Source organism: Carassius auratus, chromosome 30 (genome assembly GCF_003368295.1).
Source record: "Carassius auratus strain Wakin chromosome 30, ASM336829v1, whole genome shotgun sequence".
NCBI classification, from domain to species: Eukaryota; Metazoa; Chordata; class Actinopteri; order Cypriniformes; family Cyprinidae; genus Carassius; species Carassius auratus.
Genome location: NC_039272.1, coordinates 5300766 through 5320772, shown reverse-complemented (window position 1 = coordinate 5320772; position 20007 = coordinate 5300766). Strand labels below are relative to the sequence as shown.

At 37.5% G+C, this 20007-nt stretch overlaps 1 protein-coding gene across 2 annotated transcripts in view; it reads left to right on the top strand.

Moving 5' to 3' along the window:
• Positions 1–294: 294 nt before the first annotated feature.
• The window catches only part of LOC113048962 (WSC domain-containing protein 2-like), a 50352-nt gene continuing 30639 nt past the window's right edge, over positions 295–20007 (top strand). For both annotated transcript variants that reach the window (XM_026210950.1, XM_026210949.1), the window contains exon 1: positions 295–940. The gene's annotated coding sequence lies outside the window, so the exon portion shown is untranslated. The remainder of the gene's footprint in view (positions 941–20007) is intronic.

Below are 20007 nucleotides of genomic sequence, written 5' to 3'. Positions count from 1 at the left end.
GAGGAGCTGGAGCCCTGCAGAGTTTAGATTCTACCGTAATTAAAAACACCTGATCCAACTAATCAAGTCCTTCAGGTCTATTTGAAGACTACTGGGTAGACTGTGTGTGTTGGAGCAGGATTTAAACAAAACAGGGCTTCGGTGTTGAGTTGAGTTTGACAGCCCCGATCTAGATGTACTAAAATGCAGCACTGCGCCATAACTTTGTCTAAAAAGTATTATTAAATAAATTAATATGATGGATTTATATATATATGTATATATTAGATCAAAAACAGATTGGCTTTCTGGCTCCTCATCCTAGGCCACTGATTTATGTACAAAAGACAGTGTACTGTTCGAGCAGTCGCGTTTATTAATCTCATCTCGGTTTATTTATTTAATAATTTGTTTCGTGCTGTGTCTGTGCAGAACTCTAGGCAGTGCTGTCGGGCTGTGCGGCGCGCGCTCTGACGCGCGGCTGCTGCTGTTGCTGTGAACTGCATGGATGTGAGACACGCGCCGGATACGCGAGGAGAGAAGAGACAGACAGCTCTCTTGACAACGTTATAAAAAAAAAACCGGAAAGCCTCCTCTTTGACCTGATTCACGAGTAGCAGGTACTATGCGGTCGCGCTGTGCGTGCGCGCTTGCGGCTCTGAGCGCGCGACGATGTAAAAGGCAGCGCGTGCGGATTCTGCGGCAGCTGTGATCGGGAATAACTGGGATAGGAAAACTCAGCGAGGCATGGAAAAGCACGCTGATCACTGAGCAAATAATCATCCAGACAATCATTCACAGACGTGTTCATTGTGCGCGCCCCCAGGCGCTCCGTTCTTCGATCGATTCTCACAGAAGAGACACACAGAGCATATGAATGTGAACGGGTGCGTGCGCTGCAAGTGATTCCGTAGTTCTGCCCTGCTCCGTTCAAAGGCTGCTGAGAAGACCTTACAGACAGGTAAGCCGTCAATATACAAGTTTATCATGCCGCCAGACGTTTTAGGAGCAAAGTGAATTGTAGTCAGCCTCTGCGGAGTTCATGTGTCTGCTGCACCGTTAACTTATGATGCTGGTTTTTTTTATTTGCAGAGAAGATCAGCATGAAACAAACACATTTTTACAGTATTTATTAGTTTTTTAATGTTAGTTATTAAAAATACAACTGTTCATTGTTTTTTCATTTCAGCTTGGGTCTGTTAAATACTATTAACAGATAGGTTTAGTTTTAATAATGTGTTGGTAAATGTTGAAATGAACAAACTAAGAATAAAAATTCTGCTTTAGAAGTATTTTAATTGTTAGTTAATGTTAACTACACTGTAGTTAACTAATGTTAGCATATTGGCAGTAATTGCAAAGTATTGAAACCATTTTTATAGACATAGTTCCAAAGATCTGGTATATAATGGCATTTTTATAAAATGAGCATATGCTGTTGCAATGTTTGCATCTATAACATTTGACATCATCATATTAAGGGGATAATGGTGTCAGATAAACTCACAAGATAGTATTTTGTATTTTTTTATTTAAGTAATCTGAAGATTGTTTTTTTTTTTATGTAAAAATTGTTCCAAACAGGGTCCCCAATCTAGATCTAGCATATTAGATTATTTAATTTTAAAATATGGAATATAGGCTGGGTTAACTATAACTGCTCACCAACTATCAGCATATATCAGATATATTTCACTGTTGTTTTTATATGTAAACTTATGTTTCAAAGGAAAACCACATGCCCTTTGTTCTTGTGTGACCTTTGAACTGTTTGAAACTCTACCCATAACTCAAATGCAAAAATTGTGGTTATATAAATGCATTGATTCGTAATGACATAACATAAGTCTTTGTTGCTGTAACAGGATCAGTGTTTTGACAGCAGTTCTGCTTTGCATGATCTCCGGTGCTCATGTTGAAGAAATTCCTTTATCATCAGGGACTCTAAAGGAGGAGTTTGACTCTTTGTGTCTCATGACCCTAATATTGGTGTTAAATATTCTCAAGAGCCAGTTTTGCACATCAAACAGAACTTGCAAACAGAGAGAGTTCCCAACTACAAAAGCAAGTGGGTCCTTTCACATTTACGAGCGTCTGAATGTCTTGAGCGTCTCTAACTAATTTGAGAGTGGTAATGTAGAGCTTGACTTGTAACAAGGTTTAATAACTCTCTAATGTCTCTGTAAATTTGGCAGCACAGTCAGTGTTTTATGATTCTCTTCATTCTGTCGCTGAGAAGCAGTTGCTATAGTGAGTGGCCTTCTTCATAGCCTCCAACCATCCACACATTCCCAGATTCTGTGAGAACATTGATTTATCATTTATTTTTTCCTGAAATGTAAGATGGTTCAACCTCTCTTGCTACTACTTCTTCCACTTGTTCCTAGTGCCCTTTAAGTGCTAAAACACATCTGTAATTGAATCAAACTCCTTCTGCTAATGTGTCATTTCTGGAATGCATTTTCTATTCAGACTGTTGTTTAAAGAGATCTTTTCCATGCTTTGTAGGACAGCCAAACCAAACCAGCAAAGATAAAACAGAGAAGTAATGAAGCCGACATGAACCTTCAAACAGCTGGGGGCGATTTTCAGTTTGCATAAGAGGACAAACACATCAGTGCCATACATGAGCATGTTCCCTGTGAATTTCAGGAATATTAGAATTTCCATAATAGATTAGTAGATCACAATTTAGTATATTATTTTTTTACATAACTGACCAGCTGCAAGGCTGTGTCGTGTTAATCTGTTGTGTTCGTCATAGATTCAGTGCCCCGGGCTGTTATTTTTGATTTGATCAGTGGGGTGTGAGATTAATTAGTTTGTGTGTCTGGGAGGAATGAAACTCCTCTGATCAGAGGCTGTGTTCCATGTGACTTGTTATCGGACACAAAGCACCAGATTTACAGAGTCTTTAGGACATGTTTGATGTTTGCACATGTCATTTCAATGACTAGATCAGTCATGCACTCTAAGACTCTGTCATAAACATAGGTGCTCTATTTTAAAATGGAAATGCTTCATTTTTATCTAAGATTGCTTCCATTTAAAACCTGCACATTTACAAGAATGTAAAACTGTGTTTACTATTACAATACTCCCCCGGATTACAGGATTTTACATTTCATACATTTACAACTTTTAGTCATGTCATGTTTAATTACTTGTTAGGTTTTGTCTCAGAGGCCACTTGATTTAATGCAGTCAATTAAAACCTAATATGTATTTAGAATTCAGACTTTGATTAATAAATCAACCCTCTGAGCCTCTTCATGTGTGGCTTGCACTTGGTACCTTCTTGGGTGTATGGTACTACACAATATTATGAACAAACTTTTTTAATTTCTGTGTATTTTTGACCATGACAGCACAAAGTGTTACTTTTTATTTTTCAACCCTTTAACATGTCCAAATCAGGTTCATGTTTAATTAATTCATTTAATTTTGCGGGTTAACATATCTAATACACTGGGAAAAAATTATACTAAACATTTTAAAGGGAAGTCGTTGCAAGCTTTGTATTTTAGCTTGAATTAAAAAATGTTAAATTAAATATAAACGTTAAATTAAACGTAATGTTCAAAGTTAGTCAACTAAATTTATTTAGTTGTAGCTATAATAAATTGATTGCAGTAAATTAAATGAATACTGTTTTTCAGTGTGTGACAAGTCTCATCTCATTCTGATTAAGCAAAAAAAATAAATAAATAAAAAAAAATCTAAATGTATCGTTTTTCAGTCGGATGTAACTGACGATGCCGAGAGGGTTAAATATTGCACTGCAGCATTTAACTTTGATTTTTGATCAGCTGCTGTTGCACTTTTTGGAGATTTTTGTCTGTTCAGCACTGAACCACCATTCAGAAAATGAATAATTCAGTTCTACTCAGAAATCAACTGGTAAATCAGGCCTGAAAGTGTCAAATCTCTGCTGTTGCACAGTTAAGTAAGAAACTAAACTAGAGGTTGACAATCCGGTAGAGGAAATCAATCTACTTTTTCCCGGGGGTTGTAATTGCTGAGTGCACATTGGATGTCATATTGAACTTTATCCATGTTTGTCTGTAGCCAAATGTGGAACAGACCGAGCTACAACTTCATAATGTGTCTCTGAAAGATCTGGGACAAACACAATTCAAGGCCCATATTTCTCTATTGTTTTTAATTGGGTTATTTACCCTAATTTCATATTTTTTACAGTACCAGTATAACAGATTATAAATAATGGTATTCTGTGTGTAGACATATCACATCAGAGCTTTCAATATGTTTTGTCTAAAATGCCAAAATTTCAAGTTGCCTTCCAAGAAACTGAAGTAATTAAGCTACAGGACTGACAAAACAAGTTTTGGAGTCTGTTTACACCTGTATTTAGTGCTGGCCACTTGTAATTGTGTTGCCTGGTACTGTGTAGTATAAACCAGGCTACACTCCCATTCGATTCCTAATAGAGTTTGCTTTCCAACAGAAAGTCTCTGGACAAAATTGGATAATTACAGAGAATATATCTTGTTTGTTCAACAATTGGTCCCCTGAGCTCTGTGATGCTTCCCAATGTTTTTCCTCACTGTGTTCATCACTTAACTCTTAATTTCCTGTTATCAGTGTGCAGAGTGTACTGTACGAGTTGAAGACTTACTGTCTGTTGCTGAACTCTCTTCATGACCTTAGCAGAATTAAAGTTGATTGCATTGCTTCAGATTTGTGTCTTGGCCTGAATACAAATGTGCATGTCCTGAAGATGTTTCATTAGATTTACTTGCTCGTGATGGTGAAACATATGGTCTATTCCAAAACGTCCCTCACAGACTTTTTGCTATTGAATTATATAGTTTTGTTATTTATTAAATATCTTTACTATTTCATTAAGCTTGTTTCAATGCATTTTAAAATAGTCTTTTTCCATGAAAGACACAGCTTTGGGATTTGGCCAAAAATGAGGTATCTTAGGCATCATGAATAAGTAGTACATATGAAGCTTTTGGAACCAAGCTTGAACTCTTGGCTCCATGTTTGACTACATACAAATATTGCATTTCATGCATCTTCAAAGATTAAGGGAAGGGCAGTGCAAGCTTTTAAATCCTTTTTAATTTTTTTGTTTGTTGTATGACAGCTTTCTGCGTAATATATTTCTTTGATCATCCCTGTTCTCTGCTTGACCAGTCACTGACTCTCAGCATCAGTGTGAGATGAAATAATTTTAAAGAAAATCACACTGAGCTCTCAGAGTTGCAGTAAGTAGTGTTTTGCATTCAAGATGCCTGGACTGTCGGGGGATGTGCAGTCATGCCAGCATAAGCATAAATCTGTTGCTAATTCTTGGCTCAGAAAATGGCTTTTAGATAAAAAATTCAGCAGCTTTACCCTTCGCCCAATGAAGGGCTGGAACTTCATGCTTGAGTTACCTGGGTATTCAGAGACTCTAGAAATTGATATTTTCCCAATGTAAAATACTATGTCCTACTCCAGCTTAATATGCAGAGACAAATAGAAGCAAGCTATTTGTTGGTTGAATGCCTCAATAAGCATAAACGTTGTGGCACAATCAAAACCCGTTTTGTTTGTTTGAACACCCCAACCAGCCCAGCATAGCAACACCAGCTCAACCAATGGTGTGGGGCAGGGCTATCAGGGGCTTGACCAATGGTACTGTAGGACGGGGAAGTGTTTGGGGAAACCTGTTTGAAAATAATCACTTTTTCTCAATTGATGCTAGTAATGTAAAAATTCCACTCTTCACCATAACTATAGATGTTCACCTAAACCTACATGCTGTACTCATTCATTCTATAGCCTTATATATCAACAAACATAAGACTTTATGATCACATTTCCTCTGTATCTCTCTTGATCCATGGAGAAAGGATAATCTATTGAGCTTTTTTTTGATCCGTTACAAGGAAAGCCTGAAGAATGGGTTGACTGCAGAGCAGCCGTATACATCTCAGCCAGATTTTCAGCTTAGTCCCGGATTATCAGCAACACTGGGCTTTTTCAGTAAATAATACTCAAGTAATCGCTGTTTGGACAGGTGGTGGGATATGAGAGTACAAAGCAATATTTCTTTCTTTTTAGTGTGTCTGCATCCTCAGAAAAACATTGATTTTGGTTTCCTGAATAAATGCAGATATTTAAAATGATAAAACTTAATTCACTTATTAGATAATTGACAGTTGTGCTTGTTTCATATGAGATATTGGACTCTTGTCACACATTAAAATCATTTCAGTTGAAATGTGCATTTGGTAAGTGCATCAGGTCCTGATCGTAATAGTTTTTTTTTTTGTAGTATTGATGGGCTGACTGTGTTATACTTTACGTGATTTAAATTTACTTCATGCATCATTTTTATGTATTAGTCACTTGGCAATCTGGCCAGTTATTCTAATGATATGCATCTTAATTAGCCTCAATTTTAAAATACAACATTAAAAAAGTGAATTATACATAAGTACTTCTGTGTACCCACTGGAATTAACTACAGGGTGCAGTCTGTAGAGATTTGTGTGTGTGTGTGTGTGTGTGTTCTTGTGAAGGTGTGAACGGGGAGTGTTTGAAAGCTGGCCTCCAGATGTTTCTGATTCTTAGTTTTGTCAACTTCCACAGCTCCAAGCCATGACTAATTTTATTTTTCAGCATGGATAATGAACTGTAGTCAGTTGATTAATGACCATGTTAATGCACTCCGTGGGGGAACTACGGATCTGGCCTTTTTAAGATCATAATGGAGGATGGATTGTCACAGTGGAGGTGAAATGAGTAAAAGGCCACATAAAGATCTAGGGGTGGCCAGTATAACCACAAGTATTTATTTTTTTGTCTTTAAAAAAAAAATGAAACTAATGGTGCATAAGCACCGATTCTAAATGGCTGAGCACCCAATTGAGATATTCTCTGTTCACTATACTATTGGCGAAACCAATCTGGCAAACCATTTACACGCATATTTGTGATTGCACTCTGGAGAGTGTCAAAAGGTTTCTATTTACATTGTGTTTTTGTGGCGTTGAGCAATGTACCCAATCACAGACATATCTGCTGATGTCTTAAATACCAGTCCAAGGCGTTTGTTAAAATTCACTCACCGCTCAAGTTTTTCTCTATTGCTGAATTTTGCAGCTCGCGAATCCTCTCATTATAACCAAATGTAATAAAATCGCGATGAACTAAGAATGAAGACAGCTTTTTAGTGATTATAAAGGGAGTGCTCTTTGTGTGCTTTCTAGGCTTTGTATATAATAGCTTCTGTTTTCTGGCCACATGCACGCTACAAAGTTTTGGGAATGACACCCGCATATTAAAAGGGCAATCACACTAGAAAGAGCAATGGATGGGACAAATGTATGTGTATTGAAGCTAGAGAGCACTATGAAGCACCCTCAGTATTTAATTCTGGAACCGGCATCTAATAAAATTAAACCATGTTTGAGCAATTTTCATTATCAGAAGCTCATATGTGGGAGATTGTATGGAGTCTTGTGTGGAAGTAGGGCATGCTTCAGAAAGTCAGAGAAACGAGCAGGATATTTAATTTCCTTTGTGAAGTTAGAGTAAACATTAATGCAGACGGGCTTCATTGAATACTCCTTTTATCTGATGATTTCATCGTATGTGTTGATTATTTGGTTTTTAGAGCAAATCTCTGGTTTCATCAGCTCTGCTAATAAACAATGTGATATGCTGCCAGCCAATGTTAACTGGATTTTAATTAAGATACAAAACATTATTTACCCAGTTTGCATCTGTGAGGCGTCTGTTACACATTTTCCTTGTGTCATTATTATTGAATGTTGACTACTTGGTTTTGTATCTTGCAGTCCGTGTGTTTCGGTTCATGATCTTTATTCTTCATATAGTCCTAAATAAAATAAATAAGGCCCTGTAAAGATCTAGGTTTGGGCAGTGTGATCATTACATTGTTTTCTGTAATTTTATTTGAATGCAATGGTATAAATGACTATTTAGTTAATATAGCGAATTACAAAAGACAAAACAAGCTAGCCTATGTATTGTGGTTGAAGTTTAAAGTGGAATTAATGAGACCTTGGCCAGGCTAATTAAAGACTTTTTGACTTTATCGCACATAACAAAGATAAAGAGGCTGGCTGCTGACAGTTCGAGATTTATAATGGTGCACTAATGGTGTCGTGGCCATTATTCAAGGTCAGTCTTTGGTCTGCTCTTCATGATGGAGACCTGACTAATGCAGACAGCTTCCACCGTCTTCTTATGTCTCAAGGGGCCTTGAACACTTCATAATGATCTGCAGTGGCCCGTGCGGTTTAGCAAATGGAGGAGAAAGTATAATTTTTCCAGCGTGGGTTTGGAGAACTGTTGAGGAAAGCAGTAGAGCTCTTGTCCAAGAAGACAGCCAGTATGAAGCAATATAAAAAGCTGTAGAAATTATGTTTCGTGTGAGAAACTACTAACTGATATATATTTTTCAAATTCAATATTTTTACTGGATTTCTGGTGCTTGACTCTAGAGTCTGTCCTTATCTACCATGAGAGACAGTCATGAGTCTTTGTGATTTCATGAATTTGATTAAAATCTGTTGATTCATGCACTAATTCAGTTATAACCCATTTCATCAGATATCCTTCACAGCAGCAAAGCAGCCGTCTCACCTTATTGAACCGTCTCTTTATTGAAGGGTAGACCATTTACTGAATCTGACCCGGGATAATGAAGAACTGGTTGTGTGTGAGAGACACAGAGGACCCTGAGAAAGATGCCCCTTAAAGAGAGTGAGAAAGGGAATAATAGCGACTGAAAAAGTGGTCTTGAGATAACATTCAGTACATGTCTGTAGGCTTGCAGCAAGCAATAATTACCCACTGTGAATGGCAGACCTGTGCTTGTTCGACAGTGAACTCTTCTGTGGGCCTTAAAGGATGGCCTTTGTGGGTGTGTGTGAACCTGATAGGGTGGCTGAACACAGGGCCACCAGACACTGGGGTCCTGCCAATGTTCACTCCTACCTTCAATCCAATCAGGATGTTGGGTGCAGTTACAAGCCACAATGGCAGCAATGAGATATATCAGATTTCACCGATGGAATGGAATAGAACAGAATGAAAATGAATGCAAGTAAATTGCTAGGAATGGCTCTCAGTGTAATGGAATGAAATAGAATACATTATGTGTAACAATAGGATGCTATGGAGGGAACTGAAGGCAATAAACCAGACTGGAAGGATGCTAAGATCTGCTTGTGCTGTAATGCACACACAGCTCTCAGGATCAGTGGAATTAAGCCGTATTATGCTTAATTCCTTAAAATTAATTCCTATTCTGGAGTAATTGATGCACTCCGAGAGAGATGATCGGTGGGACTGCGCAGGAAAGATAAACAGACTGCTGCTTTTTTTTCATATGCTGTGTCTGTTTTATTAATGCACACACCTGGAAATCATCTGCTGGAGCAGGATCAAATCCAAACCATAACAACCAGCAACACAATGAAACATAATCAACCCTGTTAACTGAATGTAATTTAAATTGAGGGTAAGAGTGCTGTTTGGGGGTCGCTCTTAATGTGGACAGCACAAAACACTTTGAGTGAGTTGGAAAAGGTGTATAATTTCAGTGCATTTTTGCTTTGTAAATGTTACAGTATTTTGCATACATAAGCAAGAATGCTGACCTAACATGAATTCTGCTTCTGTACACTACATGTTTGCTTTTGTTTTGAAATACTGTCTTTTATCTCCGCTTCCCTGAAGATCTGTGGTTTGTGATCTCTTTCATGTTTGCTGAAGGTGGTGGCTGTAGTAAGATGTCGGAGATTACTTTGCTGTGAATCCTCACTGTACAAGTCATCGATAAACTTTGAAGTTGTTTGTAACCGTGTTCTTTCTTACTTTATTTCCCTTTAGTCAGTGGTGGAGCCTGAGGGTGCTTTCACATCTCTCGTTCGGTTCATTTGGTCCAAACCAAGGGCAAACAATTATACATTGTAGCATTTTTCAACTTTTTTGGTTCCTTTTCACACCACACTGATTGCTTTAGTCCATACCAGTTGAAACTAACCAAAATGCAGTCACATGACAACATCTACATCTACTGTTTTTTGATTGGTCAGAATTTACATGCGGGAAAAAGCAGCAAACAACACAGATACAACACAAATATGGAGAGACGACTGTGCGGGCTGGTTTTTTCCCTGGCCATAATCTATTACATTGTTTGTATACACCACAATATGCAAACTATACATTTCTATAATGAAGTGCGGATGCGGCTTGAAAACAACATTCTAAAGCGGAGGCGTGCATTAATTCTTCTTAACTCTGACATTCTCATGGTCATCTGACCAAATTTCTATAAGGCTCCGCACCTCCTCACTACTCCAAGTTTGTCCACGAGCTGCCATGCTAAAGTGCAAACTGTAAACAAACACTTCCTCATCCCATAATGCGCAGCGCAGCTGACTACGGCAGCTGGTTTAGTCCAAAAATGATCAATACTTTTTGCAGTTGGGTCTGTTCGAGGTCGGATCACGTTCTCACCACAAACGGACCGCTCCAGAGTTCGCTTGAAAGCATACCGAGACCACCTCTTCAAGCAGGTCTCGGTACGCTTGTTTGGTCCGCTTTTGGTGTGCACCTGAGTGCGATGGCTGCTTTCTCACCTGCCCAAACGAACCGCACCAAATGGGGAAACGAACTCCGGTACGATTCAACTTAACTAAATGAGGCAGTTGTGAAAGCACCCTGAGCCACACGTAGCTTTCCGAGTCGAGTGCTGCACAGCTCTGTTGTAGTGGAGTCCAAAAATGCAGTCAACAGGTTTGTATGCTATTTAGAATTGAGAAGACCTTTTAAAATTACAATTTTGTTCCTGAATTCCTTTTTCTCAATTGAGGTGGTAAACAGTTTGCAGATTTGCCATTTGAGTGTAGGAAGTAGAATTAAATCAAATAGAAATTGAATATAAAAATTCTTGAAGTTTGAATGATTGTGGATAGAATAGAGATTTTATCATTTAATTAACTTTTGTGAAGAACACTTCGTAGAATGCATCACCTGTGTTACATTTCTTTGATATTGCAATTTAAGTACATTTCTCTGTCATTCAAATTCTGTGGCCAATACAGTTTAAATTCAAACTCCGGAACTGAAATGGAACTATTCTGTTTTGCCCAACCCTGGCAACCAAACACACAACCATTGATATACTGTACATGTACCTGTGACTTTGATTGCTTTATTTAAAAAAAGTTGTGCAAGATTTGAACATGCAATTTTTCACATTCACAAAGCAAGATATGCTGTTCATGTGTTTGGGATTGGTAATTTTTTATTTTTTATTTTTTTAATGTTTTTGAAAAGAAGTCTATTGTGCTAACAAAGGCTCGATTTATTTATTCAAAAACTCAGTACAAACTGTGATACTTGCTTGCCATCAACAGTTCTTCATTAAATGAAAGCTGTATTAAGATTGAAAGTAAATAATAAACTCCTCCTGCAGTCGGGAATTGTTTCATCCTAAGTCTCCATATACAAATACCAGTCAGTAGCTCTCTGTTAAACAGCATTAACAGTGTTATATAAACTGGATTCTAGATTTAATCCATTGTGACTACAAAAATGTAAACCTCTGTGATGACAGTGTGTCTGTGATCTAATGAGTCGGTCTAAGCTTACACTTGAATGAGGTATTTCTCATATCGCTGTAGAATGCATTTATTTGGACAAATCATCAAGCACTTTGCTCCTGCCAAAGAGGAGAGCTTAAACAATGCTGTCAGGCACAAGGTCAGCAGCTATTCCTGCATGTCAGGTGGGGAGTCTGGCTTTTAGTAACATACTGTAATCACCGGCGGCGCCAGGGGGGGTCTTGGGGGGTCTCAAGACCCTGCCAAAAAATGTCTTGACCCCCCATTTGACCCCCCAGCCTCTTCCTGATTAAAAAATATATATATTCGGGATAAAGATCCAAAAATGTTTCTCTTCAAACTACGCAGAACAATAATAAATAATAATTATTTCGACATTTATTCATACACTGAACCGAGAACCGTTTGTGTCGGACGCGTCCGATTCGAGAACCGATGAGCTGATGATAACTGCGCATGCGTGATTCAGCGTGAAGCAGACTGACACAGAGCGCATCTGAACCGAACTGATTCTTTTGGTGATCGATTCTGAACTGATTCTTTGCTAATGTTATAAGCGCGGGTAAACCAAAGGCTTGAATGAAGGGCAATCATCGCCAATGACGGCATTACATCGAGCGCAAAAGAACCGGTGAACCATTTTTTTTAACTGGTTTATTTGATCGAATTGTCCGAAAGAACCGGTTCACTTGAGCACCTGCTCCTTTGCCCCTTAAGTGCCCTTTTGTCAAAGCAAAATTTCCTCAATTTTTTTTGTAATAACATACACTTTTGTGAATGCCTGCCCACGCCCAATCATAATATTAGTACAATTTATTAATAATAATTTAGCCGTAAATAAAATGACCAACATGATGACCGTTCACCTGACTACGACCTCATAACCGGGAAGATTCCTCATGCTGCACGCGCATTTTTTAATTGCTAGAGGATATTTTCAACATCGTGGCAGCTGGTAAGTGGTGTTTCATTCTCAGCGAAGTGATTTTGGTGTTTATTTACTTATTATTATTTTACAAGAACGATGCGATGTGAGAACATGCAGATACGTTGTTTATATTGCTGTGTGTAGCCTGTAGTGTAGAAGTAACACTAGCGTGTTGTTTGAGGGCAACCTCACAGGCATCGAGGGGTCTGGTCTTTTTTATGTTATTTGAATAAACTTTTATTATATTACAGTACTTATTTATTTTTAACACGTAAAAATAATTATCACAACACTGGTAAGGCTTATTCAGATTTTCTCATTCTCTGAATTATCATTATAAAAATAAAAACAATTCAGAAATGAATTAAAATATAATTATATTTTAAATGTGATGCAAATATTTTTTCTACAATAGCAATAGTGTTTACAACAGCAAGACCACTTTAGCCTGTAAACTCAATAATATCTATCTGGAAATAAATGTAAAAATATCAATGTCAATAAAAATGCATAATATACCTGACATGAAAGTGCAGTGTGAAGGATATGAATAACAAATTTAGCCTGTCATTTGTTTACATTGCAAAGGTGTTTTTGTTGTTTAGTAGCAGAAATATGCAGTTATTAGCCATGTCCACTGTATTTTTGTTGGTTTTCATGAGACCCCCCTTGAAAAGACCAGGACCCCCCATTGCCCCCCCAATCAAAATTGTCTGGAGCCGCCACTGACTGTAATGGGTACAAACAATTATTCTGTCAACGAAGGAATCTTAGCATTTCACCACTGTTTAATAAACCTGTTGAATAAACACCGCTCAGGATAGAGACCACATAATCGCTCAAAATGGCATCCTTTTGCGTCATGCACGTCTGATCTGAGAACTTGAATTCATGCTTATGATCAAGTTAGGTCTACCGATATATCACAAAATGCATGCATTTTTAAGCATTGTGGTGACATTAAATCATTGAAATTCAATCAGCAACGGAAGAGAACTAATTTAGCTATATGGGCACAGTGCACACACTCTCTGAGAGACTGATTCTGAGCGCTGTCAGAGAGGTGCACACACTTCGAGACGGTGCTCATACAATGCAGGAGTATTATCCTTGTAAACAGTAATTTGGCAGCTCTTAAAGTGAAAGCAGTTTAATATTCCTGCTGTCTGTCTGTCATGTTAATCAAGCAACAAAAGAGAAAATCTCTCACTGCTCTGGATTAAATAATTTTTGTAACTTTTAATAAGAAATATATATTTAATTTAAAAAGAGAAGAATATGCAATGTTTTTATTCATTTGATTATACAATGTATTTTCTTATTTATTTGTTCAACTTTAGTTTTTTTGTCCCTTTTCTTGTATTTAGTTTCGTATTCTTATTTAATCGCTGACTGTTTACTTGTCTTGCGTGAGCTTGAGTTTTTTTATTTATTTTTATTTATGCTAGTGTTGGTTTTTTTGTGTGATATTGACACTGCTTGCAACATTTTTTAAATGTCCATGGTTTAAAAAATGTTTATATCATAAGGGCCTTGTCAAAAGCAAAAATATTGATATTGTGATATATCGTTACCGTGAAATAAAATGTTATATGTAGATTTGGTCAAATCACCCACCCCTACTATTAGATATGGGTATGTATTGTATACATAAAGATATTTATTATCATCATTATAATGCTAAAAAAAAAAAACTAGTATTCTGTTCCAGTTTTGTTTTATTTTGAAACCCATTTCTGTGTTTAACTTTTAAGTCACCTTGGATAAAATTACCAGCTGAAGGATTCAATTTAAGTGTGAATGTTTTCTAATATAAAATATATATATATATATATATATATGTGTGTATATATGTATGTGTGTGTGTTTTGAACCTGTATTCTAATAAACAACTAGAGCTGCTGTGTGTCTTTTGAATCATAATAGGAGAAGCATGCTAATAATATTGAAGGAGGGCACGTGTGAACTTCATTAGACATCTGAGTTTTGCCTCTCCCACGGCTAATATATTAATAAATTTCTGCAGCAGAATTTTTTTGTATATATAGCAGCTTAGCAACAACAAGTCTTTCTGCCACATTTCTCAAAGGAACCCACAATCATTTCTTTCTCATGCAGGCACCTTCTCCATGCTCACTCCCCTCCTGTAAGTGTGCGTTCTTCCGTTCTTCTCTTAGTTCACTCTACTTCTGCAATCTATCTTCCGCCCACTCTCTCAAGGCTCACCAGCTCTTTGTCTTGTTCTCGCCCTCTTTTGCAGTTTCTCTTTCTCTTGCGCTCAGCTCATTTTTTATTCATATTCAGAATGGTTTCTGAAAGGAAGAGCGGAAACTTCAGCGCTGCATGCAGGCACTCTGCAGCAAGGACATTTACACCTCATATCTCACTGACGCTGACAGGCGGCTGTTTGTGTGCATGAACGCAAACCCGCAACCCACATGTAGCCTCCAAGCACTGCTTGGTTTTTCCCCTTCTGCCTCTTTTCTTAGATGCATTAGTGAGATGATTTGCTTAAAATTAAACTCATCCTCATGTCATTTGAACCTGTGTGATGGCCTTTCCTCTGTACAACACACACACACACACGCGCGCGCACACACACGCACAGTCTTTTTGTGTGTGTGTGTGTGTGTGTGTTAGTCACTCTTTTCATGTGGCTGAAATGAATCTACTGCTTTCAAGCTTCAAAGTAGGTTTCGAAAGCAAGTTTCATACAAAGGCTTTATATAGTCGTTATATAGCTTTGTTTGCAAAACTGAATAAAATTTACATTGTAGTTGATTTGATACTCTTCCTCTTCAGTGTGCTGTTAACTGAAGACCAGACAATTTGAAGATATGTATTTATTTAAGAGTAGTTTTTGCCTTTATTGCCATATTTCCACAACAGTATAAATACATGATCAAAATGTAATGATAATTGTTGTGAAGAGAGGCCTGTGCCTCAGTGCTGATGATAGGCTCCTGGTTCATTACTGAACCAGATCAATCGGTTCACTGAAAAAATCACATCACCAAGAATAATCTGTTCATACTTCTCTCATCTGTCAGAGAGAGGTAGAGTAGTGCCAGCTGATTTTTAGTGAACAGTGATTCACAAAGCTCAGTTATCATATAGCTTTCATATTTAACAATTTAGTGATATTTTCATGGTGCTTTTGTGTCCTTTTGAAGCTTGATAGCTTTATTTCTTTATTTCTCTTCATTGTATCTGCATGTAAAAAAGACAAGTACAATATTTTCAGAATGTCTCTTTTTTTTTGTTGCGTTAAAGAAAAAGTCATGCAGCCTTTGAACAAGATGAAGATGAGTAAATGGCGACAAAAGTGAGCTTTCCCTTTAACGTTGAAAGACTTCTTTATTTGTTTCTTGGTTCTCTCGCTCCTCTCTCAGCTCAGGAAGGATTTGAGAGGCACAGTGCTCTCCTGATACACATCAAGAGCTGAATTTTGTTCTTCCTGCTGTCTCGGTGCTCTAATGAGACTAGACCAAATCTAACTAGAGCTCGAGCTGCAATAGAAGGGATATTGCACTTAAATACTCAATCAGCAAGAAGAACAAAATACTATTCACCCGGGACCCTCTCCTCTCCTCTCCTACCCTTAACTATTAATTATAATTAATTATAATATGCATGCAACTTTTATGATACCTGCAATAATCATTAATAAGAAAATGCTATTTCTTCTAGAAGCTTATTTTTTTTGTATTGATAAATTCCTTGTGTACCAGTGAATAAAAACAATAATAATAATAAAAAATTAATGACAAGACTAAAAACAAGTCCTCCCCCTCTCCCCAGTGGACTTCGTATCAAACTGAATTAAACCTGAGATTTGTTTTTGTTGAGCTGAAGATGTGCAGGAGTACACTGGTGTTTCGTGTGGACTGATCTGTTTCAAGGCAGAAGGCTCTTGGCTGTGATCTAGGGCTCTGCCTGGGTGGGTGGGTGTTTGACTGACATCAGTCAGATAACAAAATCCTTCCTCTGGCCATGCTCAAAAATAAAAATAAGCACTGGCCTGTTGCCCCTCTCCCTCTCTGACTCAGACATGCAGAGGTCAGCGTGTGGCAGACTGACGTAGATGGGCATGCTTGTGGGTTTGATTTTGGAACACTGCTGTGTTCCAAGGGTTTTTTGATTTCAGTCCAGATTTTGTAATTGCACCCAAGTGAGCTTTTAACAATGAAAATCCAAATACGGTTATTTTTGTTAGTTATAAAAAAAGGGAAGTCACCAGTGTTGGGAAACAGCATCCAGGAAGGGAAGAATCAGTGAAGCGTATTTCCGGTTTGGCTATAGTGTGGAAAAACCGATTGTTTTTTTAAAGTTAATTAATGACACTGTTGACCAAAGGTGAGGCAGGAAACGATGCCATAGCAAACTCTACTGTGAGTGTGTGCGTGACCACAACTGCCTGAGCTGACTTCAGATTATCTCTTGATATCTTTAGTACACAAGATTCAGCTGGCATCAATCTCCATCATAAAAACAATGTTTGTTCAAGGAGCTAAATGCATTTTATGACTGAGTAATAAGTCTGATAAAAATAACAGCCCCCGAGGCAGTGGTTATAAAATCTTTAAGGCCAATCTGTGCTTACTTAAGGCTTCATTGGATACAATATATGTGGTTTAATGGGAACAACAGCAAAACATCTAATCAGTTCAATGGCTTGAACCACTGCGCTGCTCATTATCCTGATTGGAGTAGCTTGAGAGAGTTTCAGGTCAGTTATTTTTGAGATCCAGCTATTACTTGGGTGCATAGCTATTATGCTATGGGTCAGATATTTCTAGATTTATTTGCTTATTTAACTTTTCTGTCTGCAGTTGTCTGAGATGATGCCTACTTAGGAATATTTGAAAAGATCTTTCTGCCATCAAATATAGATTGCAGGGCCTTTTTGCCAGTTCACCTTCAGTAGCGTAGCATGACACATGCATTATCACAAACCGTAAATAAGCTATCAGTTGTTTGGGGTGAATAAGATTTTTAAAAATGTTTTCATTCTCACCAAGGCTGATGTTGTTTGATCAAAATACATCAGAAATAGTAAATTATTACAGATTATAAAGGTTGTGTTCTATTTTAACATTTTTCTAGTCACTTTTGTTTTTATTTTTCAGTAGGCCGATTCTGTCTTGTTTGTAGACATGGCAAATCTTTTTTAGTTATCCTTTACATTCAATGTGAATATTAATTCATGAGCCCGGTGAGGGGAATTGAGGACAAGCAGATGCACGGCTACTATGTAAATACACAATATCATGCAGAAAATCATGGCTATTGTACAACATGTACGTAAGGGGATTACTGTACTTTTAACCCATTTTTTGTTAGCTCCCTCTCTCCCTGTCTATACCTCCTCCTGTTTCCCCACATGAATAAAAGCTTGTGGATTGAGGGTAATGGACTATGTAATATTATAAAGATTACAATGAGGCAGCTCTCTCCAATCCCTCGGTTTAAGCTTCACTATAAAAACCCAATGCTCTTATTGTGCTGGCCATAGAAGTAAGAAGTCACTATTAGATGATGTTAGACATTGACTGATTGAAATTACCGCTCCGTGTCAGCAGCACAATGGAGAAAAGTAACCATACAGTTCAGAAGATATTCTCCTACCTTTGTGGTCTAAATCCATTTTAAATATATATTTGTCATATATATATATATTTTTTATTCCAGTTGGTATTTCTCATTTCCTACTAGATGGCTATTGTTATGATGATTTAAATTATTAGCTATATCTAATTTCATGCCGTGCATTTTCATGGCATGTATTTTTTTCTTTTGTCTTGAGCTTCATTCGTTTTTTCAGAATGCAGTTTAATGCAACAAAATGAACAGCATAGAAAATTGAAATGTTAATGTGTTTTAGAGTATTTTTAAACTAGATTTTGAAGTCTGAGAACATGCATTTGGTTATGAAACCTGTTTTGTGAACTCCGGTCCACACCAGCAGTCTGTATACTTTGATGGGGAAAAAAATGCAAAGTTTATCCATTTATTTGCAGTCATACACATTTGTCAAGATCTGAAAGAGGTTTTCCTCAGCGCTCTCACTTCTCTCACCTGCTACACCCAGGAAAAGGGCCTTAAGTGGCATGTAAACCCCAGAGGCAGGATCAAACGGAGGAGAGGAAATCCCTGCAGATTCTCACTGAGAAATTGTTATCTGGCTGCCAGACCGTTTGAGAAGACACACCAGTAATTAATTGCAGTTGGGCAAAGAGCCAGTAAGCAGGCACATGCTAAGAGATCAGACATCCGTCTAATTAAAATAGCTGGCATGAAAATGACAGGGTAATGCAGGCTTTGTGTATGTGTTAAACAGACTATAGCCATAGAGAAGACATCCAGTCAAGAGATGTGATATCAAGTGCAGTGCATGGGTGTAGACTGGGAAATGGGCGGAAAGATATGTTTCTAGTTAATAGTCCTTTCCAGTACATTTCTGACATTGTTTGCAGATGCTGCCTTTACCAAGAGACGATGAAAAGTGGTAATACTTATTTTCTGTGTGCTCTGAGTTGCAGATAATTATGCATAATTTACTATTTTTACTGTAGTGAGTGATATAAATGGACTTTATATCACTCACTACAGTAAAAATAGTAAATTATGCATAACCAAATTATATTTTGTTGTTTTGATGTTTATATACTGTGCACAAAATGTAGTCAACAAATGCAGTTTATCTTCCTGACATTTTCACCTGTGTAGGAAAAGACATGTTGCATCTGTGCTACATCAGTGTACTGTATATTGACATTGTATGTAAAATATGATCTGATGTGTCAAATTGTGACAGGAAAGCGGAGTTTAAATACACACAAGGCAATGTTAAGTGGATCACTTGGGTATTCATGGCAAATGTAAGTGGTAGTCAGAGTTTGACACATGCTGGTAAATGGCATGATGCCTGCGGGCCTGTAGATTCTAATGTAAACATCATTACAGTGTCTGTGGAATTCTGAAGCAAAAGCCCAAACCACTGAACAGAGTGTAGAAACAAAGAAAACATAAGGAGGCAGAGCGAGAGCAGGGCTGAGAGTAGGGCCCCTGTGATTCTGGGGTCACGACACTTTAATGGGGAAGTGCTGATGCTGTCATTTTTAACACACTACATGAGGTCCCATCTGAACTGTTGGCAGGGGATGAGGAATGTCTGCTTTCTACTCCGCTAAAGTCAATTTCATGTGCTGTGAATAATTTGAACCTCTACTACAACCAAGGCGTAAAAACAAAATTACCATTTTTGTCAGGAAGAAGTAGGGCTGGGTGATATGGCCATATATTTACACTTTTCAGTCGTTTTTCCTTAACAAAATAAATATTAAAATTAAAAAAAAATAAAAAAAAATCATTTGGTAGTTTCTGCACGTTCTGAGTGATATATTTTTTTTAAATCATGAAAATTTTTTATCAACAAGTTTTTATCAAACATATCTTCAGCACAGTTTGGAGTGC